The 16,154-nt window shown below is 39.8% G+C and overlaps 1 protein-coding gene across 1 annotated transcript in view; it reads right to left on the bottom strand.

Annotated features, from left to right (window-relative positions):
* sacs (sacsin molecular chaperone) overlaps window positions 1-12,271 on the bottom strand; it is a 96,118-nt gene extending 83,847 nt beyond the window's left edge. The window contains exon 1 of the mRNA XM_020530497.2: window positions 12,172-12,271. The gene's annotated coding sequence lies outside the window, so the exon portion shown is untranslated. The remainder of the gene's footprint in view (window positions 1-12,171) is intronic.
* Between the last annotated feature and the right edge of the window lie 3,883 nt (window positions 12,272-16,154).

Raw genomic sequence — 16,154 nt, 5'->3', positions numbered from 1 at the left:
TACACCTTGTTATCTCAGATTCTCCAGCATCTGCAGTTCCTACTATCTCAAAATGTTGTGATTTGTTTTTGGAATGACTTTAACATCCTGAAGACATGCCCATGTCTACATTTTTTCTGTAAGATAAAGTTATGTGTGTGGCTGATAAACTGCAGATTGTACAGCTGTCGTCATTATTTGCACAACCCCCATGATAATTATCATGTGCCAATCTCATCATTATTCCGCGGTCAGTTTAAAAGTTAAACACAAGGACATTCGTTCAGAAATTAGAACATAGCAGTAAAAATCATTGTTAAATAATTGTGGAGGTTGCTGCATAACTGTATGCATGAATACCAGTCTTTGAATACTTAAGGCCTAAAGTCTATGATGGCTATAATGGGTGAAGCTGGGGAGGCAATGGATTAGAATAGTAGACTTTTGTCTGACAAAAGTGGTTCAAATTTAGGGCCGACTGATAGAACAAAACTGCCCTCTGTTGGCCAGAAGAATACAAAAAAAAAATTTAGGGATATTTCATAATTAGTTCTGCACAGACTATACAGCACAAAAACAGGCCATTTGGACCAACCAGTCCATCTAAACAACCTATAGTCCATTTTAAGATATCAGCTCAAACAGTATGAGCAAGGCCTGCATGGGAAATGGAAGACAGTCTATACAGTAGTGTAGTGTCCTCCTGTGATTAGAATTGAACAAGCAGAGTAAAGTGTGTTAACCCGTGTTCTACCTGACTTAGAGTGCTTGCTGACATGAAGCGCTAAAACTCAAAGTCATTCAATCTCAAGTACCTACATTCATAACCTAAAAGAAAGACTTGCATTTATTTAGCATCTTTTGCAACCACTGAACGTCTCAAAATACTTTACATCCAATAAGCACATCACATACTTTATTACAAGATCGACAACTTAAAAAAAGATTTTAACTGTCTACTATTAGCTGAAAGAATTACACTGTAAAATTTCACACTTTAAAATATTTACTGTAGCAAATGACTGAAAGCACTATTAGCTAAACAATTATTTTTGTAACATGAAAAATTTTCATACTTAATAATATTTGTGGACTTGAACTTTGAAGGATTGTGCAAAATTGATCTATTTCAAATTATATTTGAAAACTGGTTAGGTTTGCAAAAATTGTCACTGAAAAGCCTTGAGACTCAAACTTTCTTTAAAATAAGACTTTTTAGAAATTATGTGACTTCAGATAATTGCATGAACTCAACATCACAGAAAGAAGGGTCTAGGCCCGAAATGTCAGCTTTCCTTCTCCTCTGATGCTGCTTGGCCTGCTGTGTTCATCCAGCTCTACACCTTGTTATCTCTATGTGTGATTAGTGACTTGGCCAATATATGCAAGAACACTAGATTGACAAACTTTAGAACATTCTATGCCTTATCCTTCTTTTCCTTCAAGGATAACTGCTCTTGACCAGAATATTTTTCTTTTCTTTTTAAATTTAATATTTACAAAATAAAGTCCATTTTCCCTTTATCTGAGATATTTGTGTTAGTGTGTGTGGAACAAGGGCCAGGTGGACCTCATTGAGTATGAAATCCATGATTGGGGTTGTTAACCTGTGCCAAGCAGGGAGACCTGGCTGACAGATATGAACTGGTGTCTCAGACATTCTCGTCAGTCTAGGGACTGGCTCTGAGCTAGCTGGTCAGAGTCCATGTACTGTGCACGTGTAAATAAAGCGTGACTCGGTAATGGGATACTGGCCCCCTTGGAGTTATACAATATCTTCACATTACAAATTGTGTGTGTTGACCAATTCTGCATCTTGCCTGAATTGGTTTTGTTTATAAGTCAATAAATTGAGTAATTTTTTTATTAAAGAAACCTGGCTAATGGATCTTGTTATTCTAAGTCTTCTAGATGAGAAAGCACACAAGTGGTTGTATCAGGATTTAAAAAATTTTTTTTAATTTTATGATGCAACCCATGGAGTAGTGGGTGACAGTAAGCAATTGATACTTTAAACTACTGAAACAATCATTCACTTTTATATTTGTCACACATCACACTCTCCACAAAATTATGTTCCTTATAACAAACCGTACACAGTTATTCTCAACTTCTAATGACCCACATCTGTCTGTTTCACTGAGTTAACTGTCCTCAAATGCATTCCTCAGGTTTTAGAGAGTTGTTTAAATCTACCACCAGCAATAAAACATGTTCTGATGATTTTATGTCTCTTAGTCATGCCAAAACAAAGTTACTATATCCATAGAAGAGTGCAAGATGCATCTCTTTCACTAGACACCATCCCTTTTCTGCATTTAGCTGTAGGAGCTTGCGAAGTCTAGCAGCCATTTCTCTACGCTAACCACACAGAAAAATTGTCTGTGATATCCACTGATTTGTACAGAAGTATGTAATGTGATTTCAAAAATGGCTTCCAATGCCCTTTTCCATGTGTCAGGATGAATTAAATCGGCCTTGCAATGAGATAGTGGGGAATTCAGTGATGGTAACATCATTGAATGTCAAGGGACAGTGATTAGATTGTCTCTAAGTGGAAATGGTCATTGCCTGGCATTTGTATGGTGCAAATGTTACTTGCCACCTGTCAGCCTGGATATTGTCCAGATCTTGTTGCACTGGTACAGGGACTGCTTCATTATCTGAGGAGTCACAAATGGGACTGGACATCATTTACAACATCTGTGGTTATCCCCACTTCTGACCTTATAATGGAGTGAAGGTCTTTGATGAAGCAGCTGAAGATGGTTGGGGCTAGGACACGATCCCAAGGAACTCATAGAGTCATAGAATACCTACAGTGTGGAAGCAGGCCATTCAGGTTTTCAGGTCCACACCACCCATCCAAAGAGCATCCCAACCAGACTCACACCTCCCATCCTTTCCCTGTAACCATATATTTCCCATGGCTAATCCTCGAAGCCTGCACATCCCTAGACACTATCAACAATTTAGCATGGCCAATCCACCTAATCTGCACATCTCTGGGCTGTGGGAGGAAACCAGGGCACACGGAGGAAACCCACACAGATATGGGGAAAGTGAGATTTCTACACAGACAATCGTCAAGGGTGGAATCGAACCTGGGTCCATGGCACTGTGAGGCAGCAGTGCCAATCACTGAGCCATCATGCCACCCCTCCTGCAAAGGTGTCCTGCAAACTCCTGCAAAGATATCCTGGAACTAGACGACTGACCTCCAAAACCCACAAACACAACCAAAGTATGATTCCAACCAGCAGGGAGTTTGCCTCCCATTCCTATTGATTCCAGTTTTCCTGGGGTTCCTTGGTTGAATGCGACCTTGATGTCAAGGGCTGTCACTCTCTGAAATTCAACTGTTTTGTCCGTGTTTGAAACAAGGCTGTAAAGAGGTCAGGAGCTGAGTGGCACTGGGGGAACCCAAACTAGGCATCACTGAGCAGGTTATTGCTGAGCAAGTGCTGCTTGATAGCACTGCTGATGACATCTTCCATCACTTTACTGATGATCAAGAGTAGACCGATGGGACAGTAATTGGCCAGATTGGATTTGTCCTGCTTTTTGTGTATAACACATACCTGGGCAATTTTGCACACTGTTGGATAGATGCCAGTGTTGTAACTACACACAAAGGGCTTGTCTAAGGGAGTGCAAGTTATGGAGCATAAGTCTTCAGGACCATTATCAGAATGTTTTCAGTGCCCACTGCTTTTACAGTATCCAGTGCCTCCAATCATTTCTTAATATCATGGGGAGTGAATCAAATTGGCTCAAGATTGGTATCTGTAATGCTGGGGACCACCAGTTAATGGCGCACTCGTGTATAAACTAGGGCAAACATTCCAGTCAAAAAACTTAAGATTAATGTATCATCTATTAAATGATGTTATCCGTATCTACATTTCCCAAATTCAGCTTACATTTCTTGGTGCTGGCAGACGAAAGAAAAGTTACCCAGATAGCTCAAAGTACATCTCTGTGCAACACTGAATGATACTAATGGGTAGCTGCACTACCAGATTTCTATCTCATTAAGGGTAACTAGCTAAGTGGCAGAAACTAACTAAGTATGTGAATGGTCTCAGCAGGAAGAGGTATGGGTGTACGTTGACCAGAGTTCCAGTTTTACCATTAACTAACACCTGAGGTAAAAGCCTATTTTTGTCATAGAAATGAGGAAAATTATTCCTTGTTGAATTGTTAGAAGAAAGGAAAAGGAAGTTTTTGCAGAGATTCAGAATACGAATAGTAGACTGTGGTGTGTAGCAATGATGTAATGGCTGAGTAGTCTAGTCCCACAGGAGAATTACGCTTCGATGTGCATATGATACCATACATCACTTCTGCCTGAGGTCGCTGATGAAATATAAATGTGTTATGCAGCTTAAGTGCGGCTCTGTCTGCTCACTTAGCCATGGATTGAGTTTCTGAACCCTCAATGATCCTGCCGATAACCTTCATCATTATAACATGCTTCGTCATTAGAACATGGTAATCTTGTTGATAATGGGAAGAGAGAATATACTACAATTCACTCAATTATTCAAATAGAATAAAATAGTCTAATAAAAAAAACGTGCAGCGTCTCTGAAAGTAAATACAAAGGACATGACATTTCTTTCAAATTTGTTGACCTATGATTTCTACCTTTTTTTACCATTTATATATCTGGGCAAAGCAACTCTTTCTTCATGGTATTATAGAATCCCTGCAGTGCAGAAACTGGCCATTCATCCCATCAGGTCTGCACCAACCCTCTGAACAGCATCCCATCCAGATTTGTCCCCACATTTACCATGACTAATCCACGTAACCCACACGTTACAGGGCAAATTACCATAGCCAATCCACTTAACCTGTACTGTGGGAGGAAGCCCATGGGAGAATGTGCAAACTCCAGACTGCAGTTACCCAAGGCTGGAATCAAACCTAGGTCCCTGGTGCTGTAAGGCAGCACAGAGCCACCATGCTGTCATGCACTCCTCTCTCTCTCTCTTTCTCCTGTTTATACTCACATTCGTTACATTGCACTTAAACTCAGTTTAATTTTTTCATTACTGGACTCAGTAGTGCAAATGTGCAAAATTCCTTCTTTGACTGCTTTAACACAGTCAAGTTAACAATGGGATTAAATAGATGTAGTTTATGCAAATCTATCAGCCATAAATTGAGTAATTAAACACTAATAGAAAACATGTAACATAATATGCAACAAAATGTAACACTTATGCTTAGCCAAAGCAACGTTTTCCACCACAATGATTTTGAAATTCTACAGGGGCATGATGTAGGCATAATTTTCAGATGATGCTTAACCAAAGATCACATGTTCAGGTAAAGGACCTGTGAGAAGTAGGCCTTTGGCTGGCTAGGGCATAATGAAGATGAAGGATTTTTTTTCAATATTCACTTGTGGGATGTGGGCATTACTGCCTGAGTCAGCATTATTATTTGCCCTCATTGACCTTGAGATGATGCCTTTTAAAACCACTATAGTCAGTGGGGAATTGAATAAGTCATAAGATAAGAGTCCATGCTGTTATGAGGTATTATTTTGGTGGGGAAACAGAATTGGATCATGGACAGGGAACAACAAGTGGAGATAAGAGCCTCCTTTTCAAGTTGGCAGTCTTGACCAATGGGGTTCCACAGGGATGAGCGCTGGGACCGCAACCATTTGCAATATATATATATTAATGCCTTGGAGAAAGGAAGCAAATGTACTACAGCTAAATTTCCAGACAGCGCAAAAATAGTTGGAAAGACAAGTTGCAAGACAGATACAAATAGTGTAAATACAACTGATTCACTCAGAGATAGTAGGAACTGCTGATGCTGGAGTCTGAGATAACAAGGTGTGGACTGATCAGTTTGAAGATCCATGCCAATATGATTTGACTAATTGCGCACTGAATTCACATAGTAAGTAATCAGTTGCATCCATTTACTACAAATCAATTATCCAACAGCAGTTCAAGAGTGGTCCCATCGACATTATTTTGAACACAACATGGTATGTGCCATAAAAGTCAGTCTTTTCCCATACTGAATAAAAGAATATCCTGCTGCAAATCCATTTCATCATCCTGTACTGTTCCTCCCCCAATACAATTCCAAAAGAGAAATGTCAATTGAAAATTCCATACCAAGTACACAGGACTTTAATGGAGTTCTCAAAGTCCCTTCAATATCAGAGGCAAAGCCTTCTCCATATATGTGTAAAGATGAAAAAAACACATCTTTTAAAAGCTCTTCTGGTACTCTAGCAACCTCTGTTAGATATTTTGTCAACCCGCAGATTCCAATGAAAGACAATTCTACCAGTTATCAGCCGCGACAACAGGTATTAATATTATTCCATCTTAACGCAGATACATTCCGAACATAACTTCTGTGATTTGATTCCAGACAGAAATGTGTCCCACTATCAAATTCACTTCTGGATATATCATCAAACAGCATCCAAGAAATTCAGTAAAACTGAGTTTTTTTGGAGCTGCAATATGTTGCCAGAGTTTCTAATTCACAGTGACGGTAAGACATATTTGCTCATACTTTAAGTTTGAATTCTGGAATTTTGAAAATTTTTCAATGAAAACTGCAAGCCAGTGACCATGACTATTATTATTGTGTGCTCTACATTCCTTTATCGATACTCAACTTTGTTTTGTCTTTGATAAAGTGTAGAACACATAGCAAAAAAAGGAAGCAAAATACTGCAGATAGCTGGCATTTAACTGCGCTGAGAGAGAAGGACAAGGGTCATGGGGTTCAGCAGCACCAGCAAAGTCCAGAGCATTAGAACAGGGGTGAACCCTGGAGTTTGAAGACCTGAGCTAGAAGGCAAATTCATCAATTGCTTTCACAAAATATGAGTTTTCTCAGAGTCCAATATCCCCTCACCTGCTGGTTGCAAAGATGGAAAGCTTATGATCTGAAGCAACCAGAAGCAAAGGGTTATTTTTGTGGTTGAGCCTCGTTAGCACAGAATTGTTGAGAGATCAACATTAATCCTTCTCCTTACAAGAAGCTTGCTGATTGGGATGGCAGATATCCAGAAGTGAAGCTGATCTGCCAGCAGTAACATTTTAGAGAGGACCAGAAGAAGCATGAAAAGGAAGCAGGCATTTGCAGTAGTAATGGCAATTTCCACACCACGTACAGCAGCAAACAGACCAAGCTAAGATGTGTAAAGGAGACTGCATTGTTGGCAGCAACTACTCACAACACAGCAGTCTATTGCATTTGCTGTTCACAATGCTGTCTCCTGTATACTGGCGGTACCAAATGCAATCTGCATACTTCTTTTCAAAACACCTCCGCTCTGTCCGTACAGGAAAAACCCTGACCTCCCAGCCGCTTGCCATTTCAAGAAGCCACCCTGCTTGGTGTAGTGGTAATGTCCCTGCCCATGGACCAGTAGGGCCCAGGTTCAAATCCCACCTGCACCAGAGGTATGTAATAATATCTTTGCACAGGTTGATTGGATAAATAGGTCAAGTTTTTTTAAAATCTTGCTTCCATGGTAACATTTCTGTCCTGGGCTTGCTACAATGTTCCAATGATGCACAACACAAGCTCAAGGTACAACATCTCATTTTCTGCAGGGGCACTTATAGCCTTTAGGCTTCAACTTCGAATTCCATAACTTCAGGAACTAACCACATGACACCTGTGCTCCATTTCTCTTACATTTACTTTGCTCTTGAGGAGAAGAACCATTCTTTCCCATTCACACCTTAATTTAAACACATTTTAAATTCTCTTTTTTTCCTTTTACCATCATTAACAACCCCTTTGAACTTTGCATGGCGCCTCTTCACCCTCTTCACCCTTGCTCCTCCCCCACCTCTATCAAAAAATATATAAAGCATTTTTCAACACTTTTCAGTTCTGAAGAAGAGTCATAGTGGACTCAATATGCTAACTTGTTTCTTTCTGTACCGGTGCTGCCAGACTTCCTGAGTTTCTCCAGAATCCTCTGTGTCTGTTTCAGATTTCCAGCACCTGCAGTATTTTAAATTTTCCAAATACTGGAAGATTTTAATTGTCAACAACCACAAGTTGTTAGACCTTCTTTCAGCTTTCCCTTCACTACAGCTAAGGATCTTCTAACTCCTGCTGGAAATGACCACCACACCATTTGGACTACCCAAGGAACGTAGGTGCATTGTGGCAACTACAGTGCTCAGGTCTTCATTTATTAATTTCACCTCAATTAGCATTAATTAATGAGCTATTTAGATAGCATGGTAATGCAAAGGCCCTTGTGGTACACTGGTGATGTCCTCCAGCTTTGCAATTTCTGGTTCAAATCCCACCTGCCTTTGATTTGTGTCATAACATATCTAAACATGATGATTTAAACAAAAATATTGAGACAGACAATTCAAGTCATAGATTCAGCATAATAAAGAAAATAAGTTTTAAGAAGGTATGCATTTACATAGCACCTTTCACAACCACAGAATTGCCTTATAGCCGAGAATTTTTGAAGTGCCGTCATTGCTGTAGTGTGGGAAAATAACAGCTAGCCTTCCCCGCAAACAGCAAAGTGATCATCACCAGATCATCTGCTTTTGGAATGTTGATTGAGTGATCAATATAAGACAGGACAGCAAGGATTGATCCCTTTTCTTTTTGAAATGGCACTTTGAGAATTTTTGCAACAGCATGAGAGGGTTTGACATTTCATCGAAAAGATGGTACTTCTGGCAGAATTGCATTCCTGAGCACTGCACTTGAATGTCAGCTTTAACATATATTCTTAAGTTCTTGAGTGGATCTTGAACCTTCTCACTCTGAGGAAGGAGTAGTACCAACTAAGGCACAGCAATTCTCACAAGCACATTAGGAACATGTACAAGGAACTACTTCTTGCAGACAGAACAGTGTAATGATTGAAAAGGGGTATAGGGAATGGTGATCCAATCCAGTACTGTCGGCCAATTTATAAAAAAGCTGGATGTAAGTGAAACTCAGTTTTGTTCATATTGTGAAAGGATAGATTCAAACGGACTAATTACCCTTCTTTATCTGGAGTTACATGTGGGAAGTGAATAACTGAGTTTTTGCTCAGCAAGGAGCAAAGTCAGGTATTCTTCATGTGAGTGCAGAAATGTGGTCAGAAGCTCAGTGTGGAATCAATTCTGAAACAAAGGCTGCAAACACCCAGGTTCAGCCTTAGACAATTCCCATGGAAAGGGATGAAGTCAGTAGCTAAGAACAAGTTAATGATGAGAGAACTAAGAATAATAAAGATTAAGACTACCATACAAGCCCGAACATTATACATTCTCATTTCACATGCAAGGTTTCAACTACTGCATGGCCATCTGCTTGATAGGCACTGGCCTAGTGATAATTGTTCATACGGCCACATCTGACCTGATTCCAGTAGATAATAAGCAAGAATAACGGCTTTATATATTTTTCTCCAAGAAAAATGCATATTATCCAAGATGGAAGCCAGAGTGATTGCAGACTCTCCCTTTGCCGTTTCAACTGTACAAGTATAACGGCACAACAGTTGTCCATGTGAGGTAGACATACCTGATGTACTTTAGTTTCAGCAGAAGTCTGATTGGGTTCTGTCAGCAGAAGGTGTGGTGGGCTGCCACCAACAATTGTGAAAAAGGGAAGATAGAAACATTTCACCCATAGTACTTCTTGTGCCTAAACATTCAAAGCATTTCTTTCCTTTATCTGACAATCCCCAATATTAGTGTGAGTTCTGAATTTAATGCCCATTTCTAATGCCATCTGTGAAAAAAGCACAATTAATAAATATTATTTCTGTGAGTTTACTCGAAGTCACCAACCAGTCACAATATCAAATGACAAACCAACCACTGCTTTCCTATTTGAATGTCTTGATAATGTTCACTCACTTTTACCTTTTGAGAAAACTAGCACCTCAACTACTGATAACAGTACCCTTCATCCCTTTAGGTCTTTACCTCCATGGTTAGGATATGGTGCTAATAATGCTAAGGTTGCTGGTTCAATCCCCACACTAGTCAATAAAGTAGGCTTTCATCCTAACCTCAAATTCTGAGGGATCTTGTAGAACAGTGGTAGTGTTCCTATCTCTGGGCCAGAGGCCTAGGTTCAAGTCTTACCAGGTGTGTCAAACATGTCCAGATAGGTTGATTAATGTAACTGAGGGTGTACGTTTATTTAGGACAAACAAGGCAGGGGAATAGAGGATGAGTGGTAGGTCACTGGGAAGCCTTGAGGATCAAATGGACTTTGGTATGCACATACATTGGTCCCTTAAGGTAGCAAGACAAGCCGATAAAGTGGTTAAAGAGGCATAAAGGATACTTGCCTTTATTAGTCAAGGTGCAGAGATTCCAACAAGGAGGTCATGCTAGAACTGTATAAAACATTGGTAAGCCATTGGTAGAGTATTGTGTGCAGTTCTCAAATCATTAAAGGAGGAATGTGATAGCACTGGAGAGGATGCAGAACATGTCTACCAGGATGCTGCCTGGAAAGTTGCAGATATGAAGAAAGATTAGACAGACTGTTTTCCTTAAGCAGAGGAGACATGATTGAGATGAATAAAATTATGAGATGCATAGACAGGATTGACAGGACAGGACTTTTCGCCTTTATGGAGAGATCAGTTACCGGGGACATGGATTTAAGGTAAAGAGCAGCAGACTAGAGGAGATGTGAGGAAAATCATTTCCACCTAGAAGGTGGTGGTAATCAGGAATTAACTGCTTCTAGGGTTGATACTGGCAGAAACATTCAGAACATTTAAGTAGTTTTTAGATGTGCACTTGCAATGCCAAGGCTTACAAGGCTACGCACCAAGCGCAGGAAAATGGGATTAGAATAGTTTGGTGATGGTTTTTGAATGGTGCAGTGTGATAGGCCAAAGGGCCTTTTCTTATGTTGTAAATCTCCCTGACTCTATTCACTTTGTAAAATTGACTGGAAACTTAAAATAGACATCTCGGCAACTAGGCCTTTTTAATTCCCTTCAATAAGGAACCAAGCCACACAAAGCAAAGCATACAACTGCATTCCATGCAATCATTATGATACAATGTTATCCCAAACCCCCTTTCTCAAAATTAGAGCTACTTTCACCAAAGTGCTGCTTTTCTTTTGCAAAGTTATTGACTGACTGCCTCAAGTCTTCATCTTCCTGCACCAGGTGGGTATTCTTTGCTTCCCTTCATCAGACTCTGAGTTCAAGTTCACAAGCAAAACGGCCTCCAAATCTCTTGGCATTTGAAGCAACAGCAGGTACTGTAATTTCGGACTGGTGACTTAATCAGGAAGGTGCTTCAATGTTAATTGCACTACCAAGTGACTGTTGTTAAATAACAGAATGTCATACTTGTGCAGAAAGCATGAGAATTTTGTTTTTGTGACAAATAGCAACATTGATCCAAAGACTATATTTCAACAGCCAGTAACAATAAATAATTCCCCAGATTCAAATGATGGAACAAATATTGAAAAAGTCAGTAGAAGTTTCAATTTTCAACTTAATTCCAGATTTCTACTTAGTAGAAAAACATTTGGATTCTTTAGAACAATGAAAGCCAATGTCATTTTATGTTAAATTATTCAATAAAATATCTGTCCTGGCAATTATTTCAATTAAATGGATTAAATATTTGAGTTGCCATCAGGCAAGACCAAACATTCTCCACAATAAGTTGTCATGCTATATTTAGTTTTCTTTTCTTAATTACGTGAGGAAAATAATTAATTACGGTCCAGAAAGCCAATGTTAACCTGTTACCTTTAAAACCAGGACTTCCTAACTAACTGGTGTACATTGGTTCACCGCCTGTCAGATGGTGTTTATTTCCATGTCTCAAACATACTGCACCACATCGATGGCTTTGATCGAGATGACTGCAGTTCCCTGCTGCGCATTGAGCAACAAGAGCTGTCATCAGAGGGTGAGAAAGCCTCTGAGGTACAGCGCGGATAGCCCCGAGTAATAATCCAGTCTGTAAACATGCACAAAGACTGCGGCGCCGGAAAAAGCATAGATACAATGAAGAGGAGCTCGCTGAGGCTCCTGTCCGTATGGACTAGTCAGCACTGCACTATGATCATTGTTGTTCCTCAGGGCTGGTCCATTTTCCAAGTTGTGCTAATGAGAACCCTCATCGTCTAAAACACAAATATCAATTCTGGAATAAAGGCAGTACTTACATTCTTTGTTCCGGTATCTCTCTCTCTCTCCTCTCTGGGGTATCCTCAAATATCTTCTTTTATTGTTTAACAGTGGAGTGTTGTTTCAGGGCAGGTCGGTACAGCTGAAGGTTTGGAAGGGAATCTCCGGTGCTGTAGCCGTACATGGGTCCGGTTTTCCGGAATGAAATGAGTAGAGGTTAATGTTTGCTGAGGGTGCCGCAGCCTGAGCTGCAGCCACATCGCTAAATATCCAACGCAGCATCAAACAATACCCTCTCTCTCTCTCTCTCTTCCAGCAGACGGCACTGCGCAGGCGTCTTGCTCATTTCAAGCCAGAAGAAATGACCTTTGCGCGCTATACAGTCAAAAACATCGCAGAAGTCGCGGGAGAATTAAATCAATTATCTCAGATCAGATCTCAATGTCTGTCCCATGGTCACTGTGTCTGACACCTCATAGCCAGACACTTTCACTGTACTCCTGTACTTGAGTTCACGGGACAATAAAATCTTAATCTATAATCTAAATCGAATTTAAAACCGTACACAGATCCTGCCAGCCTGACAGGTGAATTACAATCACCACTGTTAATTGGTTATCGTACTTTGGATGTAATGGGCTGAAGGGCCTTTTAGTATTAGCTGACTATGATTCACAGCTAAAAGCAATGAATCTTCCATTGGTAGGTGTTGGATGGAAGATTAAAAAAGAGAAGCTTTATGTTTAGGAGATGCTGTGTTAACTATCTTTTTTCTGGACCCAAGCAGTGCTAGTTTCATAGGAGATATAGAATGAGTTAAATGGCCTCCTATGCTTACTATTTGATAGTTCAAAGACAGTGACTTCCATTGAAGTGTCTTCAATTGTGGAACCATCTTCCAGGTTAAGGAGGAGAACAATTTAATTATAATGCTTATATTTCATTCAAAGAATGAATAATTAATTATTTCTTAGCTAAATGACTTCTCTAACGTGTTTAGTTTTCTCTACTCCGAAAATACATATGGGTTGTTTCATGGGCCTGTTCTCCAATTTATAACCTTGCTTCCTACCTATTCTGAGTTCCTCTACTCATAAAACAATCCTCTCATTCAGAAAATCACCACTGACTCTGACCCCTGTCATTCCATCAGTTCATTTCCTCAACTTCATTTCCTCAAACTCAAAAATACCTGGTTTAACCCAGTCTGGCTTGACCACATTAAATTCCATTGTGTCTCACTTGTCACTGCCCCTAGCTCAGCCCTTCTGTCACTGAAATAATAATTATTTCATTTGCTACTTCCAGACTTGATTACTGAAACTTCTCTTTATTGGTCACATTTCTTCCTTTATCAATTCCAGCATGTCTAAATCTTGATGCTTGCACCCTTTCATAGATTCTCATCATCACACTAACACCCTGTCCAATTATTTCTTTTGGCTCCCAGCCTTTTAACACTACAGATTAATAATCTTCATGTTCATCTTTAAATCCCATCATGACCTTATTGCAACCATCACTAGCTTCACTACCCATATCTATCATCCCATACCAAATCTATTTCTCTGATTCCAAATATATAGTATACCTAGGGATAGTCATAAGCTGCTTGGGACCTCTTTCCTGGTAGATGCCTCAACATTCTTTAAAGCAACAACTTACATCATGTACACCCCCTTTATTGAAATAAAGCATCTGTTGACACGTAGCATTACCTTCAGTGAAAGCAACACTGCACCCTCAACTACTTCGCAATATCAACATCATAGTGGTTACTATTGACCAGGAACTAAACTGGAACAGCTATAATAAATACTGTAGTTACAATAGAAAGTCAGACCTGGGAATTCTGATGTGAGTATTTCGCCTCCTGACTCCTAAGAGCCTGTCCACCATCTGCTTGCCTGGATGAGTGCGCCTCCAACAACACTCAAGAAGCCTGGAATCTCCAGAACAAAGTAAACTACTTAATTGGCACCCATTTGATACATTGCATTGACTCCCTATACCATTGACACACAGTGTACCTTCTACAATGTGAATTGCACAACTCACCAAGGTTCCTTCAACAACCCCTTCCAACACCACGACCACTACCATCTAGAAGGATAAGGGCAGCAGATACACAGGAACACCTTACCTGCAATTTTTCCTTCAAGCCACACAGCATTCCAACTTGGGACAGTTCCTTCACTGCCCCAAGGTCAAATGCTTGTAAGGTCCTCCCAAACAGTATTGTGGGAGGTCCTGCACATTATAGACTGCTGTGGCTCAAGTAGGTAGCTCACCATTACCTTCTCAAGGGCAATTATGGCTGAACAATCAACGTTGGCCTGGCCAACAACATCCATGTCTTATTAATGAACAGAAAAAAAGAAATCGATTAGAATACATTTGGGACTAGGTGGTCTGTGTAACTTAGAGAACATAGGTATAGAAGTTCTGTCTGGGGCTAACAAGAATGTTAAAGTGACCACATTAATGATTTAATCTGACACAGTGCTGAAGGCAGATGAAATAACTAGCAAGGATCTAAGTTTACGGTCAAAGATTGAAAAGGCACCTTTGTTAGAATTGTAGAGAATGTCATTTAAAATTTGATTAGGGCCATTTTGATGCTGAGGTAGGGTCATGATTGTGGAGTAATAAGCAGTTTGAGCAGATGAGAGCAGGTACAGCTATGATCTGTGTGTGGCCATACTGTACCTCTGACTTACAATGGTTCACTGATGTGTCCAGACCAATTTTAAAATCCCTATCCTTGGTTGAAATCTCTCCATGCCCTTGCTGTAATCTTCACCAGTCCAATGATTTGTTAGGATATTTGTGCTGACCTAATTCTGGTCTCTGCTGCAATCTCAATTCTAATTGTTCCATTACATGTGACAATATCTTCAATTGCCTTGATCATAATTGCCTTGGAATTCTCTCTCTTAACCTCTCTGCCTCACTACCTTGTTTTCCTCCATTAAGGCACTCCTAAAATCTGAATTCTTTAACAAAGCTTCTGGTCATCTGATTTAGTATCTCACCGAGTGCAATCACTTAATCTGAACTATCAACATCCTTTCTCCCCCAGCACTCCAACTCTGTCCTCCCTCCCAACCCTCCCCTCCCCACTATTCCATAATGCTGCCCCCTCCACACTTCATTTCAGCTCTGATGAAGAGTCACCTAGACTCAAAACATTAGCTTGCTTTCTCTCCATGGATACTGCCTAACCCGCTGTGACCTTCAGCATTTTTTTTTGTTTTTAGTTCAGATTCCAGCATCTGCAGTAATTTATTTGTACAGTGCAATACTATATTTTGTTCCATAATGCTCTTGTGAAGCACATTATGACATTTGATTACATTAAAAGCCGAAAAATATGTAAGCTGTTTGTTATTTTAAAAATGCCAGTTAACCAATCTTAATCTGAGTGTAGAGGATTACAGGTACAGCAGTTTATTTCAATATTTTGAATTTAATGAAACAAAAAGAAACAAGATCGCATTGCTTACTATTTCATAACCTGGTTGAGAAAACATTACAGATGTCATATGCTTTTCATTGAATGATCAAATAGGTTTGAAAGGCTGACTGACCTACTTAATTTTGCTCCTGTTTCTTATGGTTGTATACCATATAGGGCAGGATTAGCCATACTGATCTCACCATTGCATTTCATATCCACAGTTGTGCAGACTCTCAGATTTATCGTCTAGACAGTTATTAGAGAGATAACTTAGCCTGCAGCATAATACACCAGTATGAATTTCTCAGGATTAGATATAAAAGGGTTAATGTTCATACAGTGAGTTAATGTAAAGTGGGTTGCCAATTCACTCACAACCGTTACACAGTGTCCCAAAAAGTCAAATTTACTCACAAGAGGAACAAAAATTCATGCACTACTCTTACAAACAAAATGAGCATTACTGTCAGCGGAGTTTATCAAATAAGTCGCTGAGGGACTTTCTGTGATTTTACAACAACTTCTGTATTCCAGTTTTAAATTGTGTGTTCTCTTCCAACT

Source organism: Rhincodon typus, chromosome 6 (genome assembly GCF_021869965.1).
Source record: "Rhincodon typus isolate 14 chromosome 6, sRhiTyp1.1, whole genome shotgun sequence".
In the NCBI taxonomy this organism is placed as follows: Eukaryota; Metazoa; Chordata; class Chondrichthyes; order Orectolobiformes; family Rhincodontidae; genus Rhincodon; species Rhincodon typus.
The sequence above is the reverse complement of the archived record's forward strand: the minus strand, read 5'-3'. Positions and strand labels throughout refer to the sequence as shown.